At 40.2% G+C, this 5,787-nt stretch overlaps 1 protein-coding gene and 1 pseudogene across 1 annotated transcript in view; both read left to right on the top strand.

The window, feature by feature from the left end:
- SNX25 (sorting nexin 25) overlaps window positions 1-5,787 on the top strand; it is a 256,900-nt gene that overhangs the window by 108,190 nt on the left and 142,923 nt on the right. The window lies entirely within an intron of this gene.
- On the top strand, window positions 1,270-3,211 carry LOC138167235 (heat shock cognate 71 kDa protein pseudogene; annotated as a pseudogene).

Genomic DNA, 5,787 nt, shown 5'->3' with positions numbered 1-5,787 from the left:
TGTGTGTGTGTGTGTGTGTGTGTGTGTGTGTGTGTGTGTGTGTGTGTTTGGTGCATAGTGGTTTTCACCTTGTCTCCTCCATTAGACTGTGGGCTCCCAAAGGTCAGGGACCATTCTTTACTTCTCTGTGTATCTCCAGGATTTAGCACAAGGCCCCCTACCTAGTAGGTGTTTAATAAAGGTGGACTTCACTTACTAGGATTTTAATAGTCTCCTGTAGACAAGAACAGAGTTGGGAAAAAATGAAATTGCTAATTATATTACTGTTTATCCTTAAATTTGCATTGCTATGCATGTCATTAGTAATGTTAAGAATATTTTGAATCTGTTCAATATTAAATATTTTTAATCTCATTATTATGAATCTGCTAAAATTCATGTCCCATCATGGTCTGGAGATGACCCTGAATTAGTTAAGGTTATACTAACACAAGTGGGAAAAGTCCAAGACCAGCAACAGATTACATATCTGTCATCCAAAGACCAATTTAGAGAAATTTGGAGAGGTCAGAAGGTTGGCCAGTATTCAACTGGGTTTCTTTTTTGGGAGAGGAGGAGTCATAGTAATTCATGAATACAAGGGATTGTAATCTACATATAATGAAGGAATACTTAACACCATTGAAATTATGGTTCCTTCGTTTCATTAAAATGCAGTTATTATACAGTGTTCATCCAGGACAGTTCTTAGAGTTAAGGATTAGTCTTCAAAATTAAATAGGGTGCAGTATTTTCTATCTACATTGTTATAGTCACTGTGTATTTTATTTTTTTTGGTTCTGCTTCATTCTGCATCTGTTCACGTAAATATTTCTCCCTATTCATCACATTTACCATTTCTTTCAGCACAGTAATATTCCATTACATTCATGTACCACAATTTGTTAAGCCATTCCACAAGTATTTATTAAGTGCTTAGTGTGTTTTGGGGGCAGCTAGGTGGTGCAGTGGATAGAGCACTGAGCCTAGAGTCAGGAAGACTCATATTCCTGAGTTCAAACCTGACTTCAGGCACTTACTAGCTGGGTGACCCTGGGCAAGTCACTTCACTGTATTAGCATCAGTTTTCTCATCTGTAAAATGAGCTGGAGAAGGAAATGGCAGACCACTCTAGTATCTCTGCCAAGAAAACTCCCCAAACAGGGACACATCTGATCAACAACAACCACAAAATAGTATGTTCCAGGCATTTTGCTAAGGAAAATGCAAAAGGAAAATACATGTATTCAGGGAACTTGTTTTTCTAATTCTAACACAATCAAATATGTACAGTTGGGTCAAGGCTAGTTTAGAAGTGAAGCCAGATTGGGCTATGAAAATTATCTGAGGGTCTACTCAGAGCAGCAGCAGCCCTCCTCTCTCCACAGTGGTCAGCTACAACCCCTTGACTCCCCAGCAAACATGTCGAGGGGACCCGCAGTTGGCTTTTATCTTGGCACCACTTACTCCTCTGTGGGAGTCTTCCAACATGGGAAAGTGGAGATCATTGCTAATGACCAAGGAAACAGGACCACCCCAAGCTATGTCACCTTCACCAACAGAGAACGTTTAATAGGTGACGCTGCAAAGAAACAAGTTGCAATGAATCCCACCAAAACAGTTTTTGATGCCAAACGTCTGATTGGTCGCAGATTTGATGATTCAGTAGCACAATCAGACATGAAACATTGGCCTTTTAGGGTGGTGAATGACTCAGGCAGGCCTAAGGTCCAAGTGGCATACAAAGGGGAGACCAAAAGTTTCTATCCAGAGGAAGTATCTTCTATGGTCTTGACCAAGATGAAAGAAATTGCTGAAGCTTACCTTGGGAAGACTGTCACAAATGCTGTGGTCACAGTACCAGCTTATTTCAATGATTCCCAACGTCAGGCCACTGAAGATGCTGGAACCATAGCTGGTCTCAATGTGCTTCGAATCATTAATGAGCCAACTGCTGCTGCTATTGCTTATGGCTTGGACAAAAAGGTTGGTGCCAAGAGAAATGTGTTGATTTTTGACCTTGGAGGTGGTACTTTTGATGTCTCCATTCTTACCATTGAAGATGGCATCTTTGAGGTCAAGTCCACAGCTGGGGACACCCACTTGGGTGGGGAGGACTTTGACAACCGAATGGTCAACCATTTCATTGCCGAGTTCAAGTGAAAGCACAAGAAGGACATCAGTGAGAACAAGAGGGCTGTTTGCCATCTCCATACTGCTTGTGAACATGCAAAGTATACACCCTCTCTTCCAGTACCCAGGCCAGTATTGAAAGTGATTCCCTCTATGAAGGTACTGACTTCTATACATCAGTCACCCGAGCCTGTTTCGAAGAGCTGAATGCTGATCTCTTCCGTGGCATCCTAGAGCCGGTGGAGAAGGCCTTAAGAGATGCCAAGCTAGATAAGTCTCAGATTCATGACATCGTCCTGGTGGGTGGTTCCACTTGAATCTCCAAAATCCAGAAGTTTCTGCAAGACTTCTTCAATGGCAAGGAGCTCAATAAGAATATCAATCCTGATGAGGCTGTTGCTTATGGTGCAGCTGTCCAGGCTGCCATTTTGTCTGGAGATAAATCTGAGAATGTGCAGGACTTGCTGTTGTTGGATGTCACTCCTCTTTCCCTTGGAATTGAAACTGCTAGTGGAGTTATGACCGTTCTGATGAAACGCAATACCACCATCCCCACCAAGCAGACACAGACCTTTACCACCTATTCAGACAACTAGCCTGGTGTGTTTATTCAGATTTATGAAGGTGAGAGAGCTATGACAAAGGACAACAATCTGCTTGACAAATATGAGGAATTCACAGGAATTCCTCCAGCACCCAGGGGTGTTCCTCAGATTGAAGTAACATTTGACATTGATGCAAATGGCATCCTCAGTGTTTCTGCTGTGGATAAGAGCACAGGCAAGGAGAACAAGATCACTATCTCCAATGATAAAGGACGTCTGAGCAAAGGAGACTAAAACAACTAAACACACCAGAAAGAGCATTCCACACAGCTTTCCAAAAATTGAAGGACTCAAATTTGTAGCCAAGGCAGTAGCAGTTTAAAGACAACATTTAAGCTACTGTGTAAATCTGGGCATCCTGAATACTTGAATGTGTGCAGAGGGAGAGAAGTGAACAACCTTGCACTTTATCAGTACTGTAAACAAGTGGAAATGCAATTGTCTTAGAGAATAAAATCTATTTAAAATTGGCACCATGAAAAAAATAAAGAAAATTATCTGAGATACTGGCGGTCAAAGAGCAGGTTTATTATGAGTGATGGAGAGGGGAGAGAGAAGTATAGGAAGTTGTGTTTGAGGAGTAGAAATTTTTTTTGGCTTTTTGGAGGGCAATTGGTGTTAAATGACTTGCCCAAGGTCACATGGCTAGTAAGTGTTAAGTGTCTGCGGCCACATTTGAACTCAGGTCCTCCTGACTCCAGGGCCGGTGCTCTACTCACTGCACCACCTAGCTGCCCCAGAGAGTAGAACTTTTGAGCTTAGCATCTTATAAGTAGTTGTTTTGTGAGACATTGAGGTGTAAACTGTGACCATATTGGGGTGAGGACAATGTCAGGGAAGGGAGATTCAGAAGGGCATATTGAGAGATGAAGATGTTAAAGAATTCTTTGGTTAGGGTAATGAAAGGAATATTAATCTGAGTAGTGAGTTCCTTAAGGATACTGAAAAGGGTCAGGTAAGATGAAGAATATGTCAGGTGCAAAAGTAGGGATGACTTATTTTCTAGATTAAAATGAATGTGATATTTTATTGAGGGGATTTGTGGAATCTTCTTCAGATACGATTAAAAAGATCATAGAATTTTGTCTATATAGGAAGATTTAGGAATGGCTCTGCCTGTAAATAAGGGGATAAAATAGATAACCTCTTAAGGTTTCTTAAAATCCTATTCATTTTTTAAAAAAAGAAAAAATGATTGGAAATGTCACTATTGTAGAGAATTTTTTGGAAAAATCCATTGAGCTGCTACATGAAATGAGCTAGAATTTAGCAACGAAGGAAGAAACATCAGGTTCCTAGACAAACTAGTACTCAGTTTGTACACAGACGCTTCTAAGGAGAAGGTTAGTGTGGGCGGAGAAGGAGATAGGAAATCATGCAGCATAAAACAAAGAGAAGCATAGCAAGGTTTTTATGAAAGGAATAAATGAATATACTCCATTTAAAAGACTGATGATTTAGCCATTGTGTGCATTTCATCTACAGAAGACAATCACAAGCACTTCATGATTTAGTAAACTGAGTTATGAATTTCTGTGGCCAAGAAATTCTTCAGGGGAGCTGCCATTTTGTCCCAAGCTTAGTATAACCTTAGATCACCCAGTCATTTCCACATCATGATAAGACATTCAAGGAGGCTTTTATGGGAGGAAAGGAATATTGATGTTGGAAATAAGAAAAATAAAATAAAATGAGAAAGAGCCTCAAAGGTTAAAACATAGTAAAAATGAAATCTGTTCTTTATGAGAAATAAAAGGGCATTGACTTCAGAAATAATACTATCTGATATTTGTGTCTAAGAAGCGGCAGAGGAAATGAATAGATTTGTTGGAGATTACAGGGCAAACAAATTATTTTCATTTGGTAGGAAAGATAATGGACTAATGGTAGAAACATAAGATGTATTTCCCAGAGGAGGAAAGATGCTAAGAAATGGAAGAGCTCTCTAAAATTCCAGATAATTGTTTACTCAATCAAGAAGGCCCCAAGACTGCCAGTAATCCTTGCCTTATTTAGAAATGGCAGGTACCAGATGCTGGACAACTTCTTTATAGAGGTACAACTCCTCCCACTTCTCCTCCCTCCCCAAATGGCTGAAGGTCATTAAGTTGAAGTCATGATAAATCAGTTCACTCAAATGAATCTGTGATCTCATTAATCAGGGAGTTGTCTTTGACCGTTCAGAGTTAAGCCCATCCCATGCCTGCCCATCCCTAACCCATCCCACTCTTGTCCATATCCTCCCCAAAGTTCACCCCAGGAGTTCCTACTAAATGTGCTTTTTGGTTTTCTCCTGAAATGAGAGGGAAACTACCAGTGGGGCATCCTGCCATCTCCTGTGACTCCTTGTTCTTGCCACAAACCAGCAACGCTATATGGCCAGCCCATTTTCTCTTTCTATTGCACAATTTCTTGATGATGGCAAATGAAAAACCTAAAAACAGACCTATAAACATGTCTGGTCCATGGGAAGAACACTGCCCTCAGAGGCAAAAAAAAATGGGTTCTCATCATGACTCTGATACCAATTTCCTGTATGTTTTTGGAAGTCTCTTAATTTTTTCTATGCCTTGGTATTCGCACCTATAAAATGAGTTATTGGACTGGGTGACTTCCAAGATCTTTTCCAGTTTTGATATTCTATGTTTCTATGGAAAGATAGGACAGAGAGGTTGTGCAGTGGATAGAATGCTGGTGTGAGGAAGATCTGAGTTCAAATTTAGGCTTAGATGTTTAGTAGCTCTGTGACCCTGGGCCAGTCACTTAGCCTCTGTTTGCCTCAGTTTCCTCAACTATATATATATATACACACACATATGATTTGATGAAGATAGTAATAGCATATCATATATACATACATACATACACATTATACATACATATACATATGTGTGTGTATGTATGAATGAAGATAGTAATAGCACATGCTTCCCAAGAGTATTTTGTGGATCAAATGAGATAATATTTGTAAACACTTAGCACCGTACCTGTCATATAGCAGGCACTTAATAAATGTGTCCCTACTTCCTTCCTTCCTTCCTTCCTTCCTTCCTTCCTTCCTTCCTTCCTT

This window comes from Petaurus breviceps, unplaced genomic scaffold (assembly GCF_028583685.1).
Source record: "Petaurus breviceps papuanus isolate PSGF00001 unplaced genomic scaffold, PetGlider_PUasm1.0 126, whole genome shotgun sequence".
Classification (NCBI taxonomy): Eukaryota; Metazoa; Chordata; class Mammalia; order Diprotodontia; family Petauridae; genus Petaurus; species Petaurus breviceps.
Note: the sequence above shows the minus strand (reverse complement) of the source record. Positions and strands in the feature narration are given on the sequence as shown.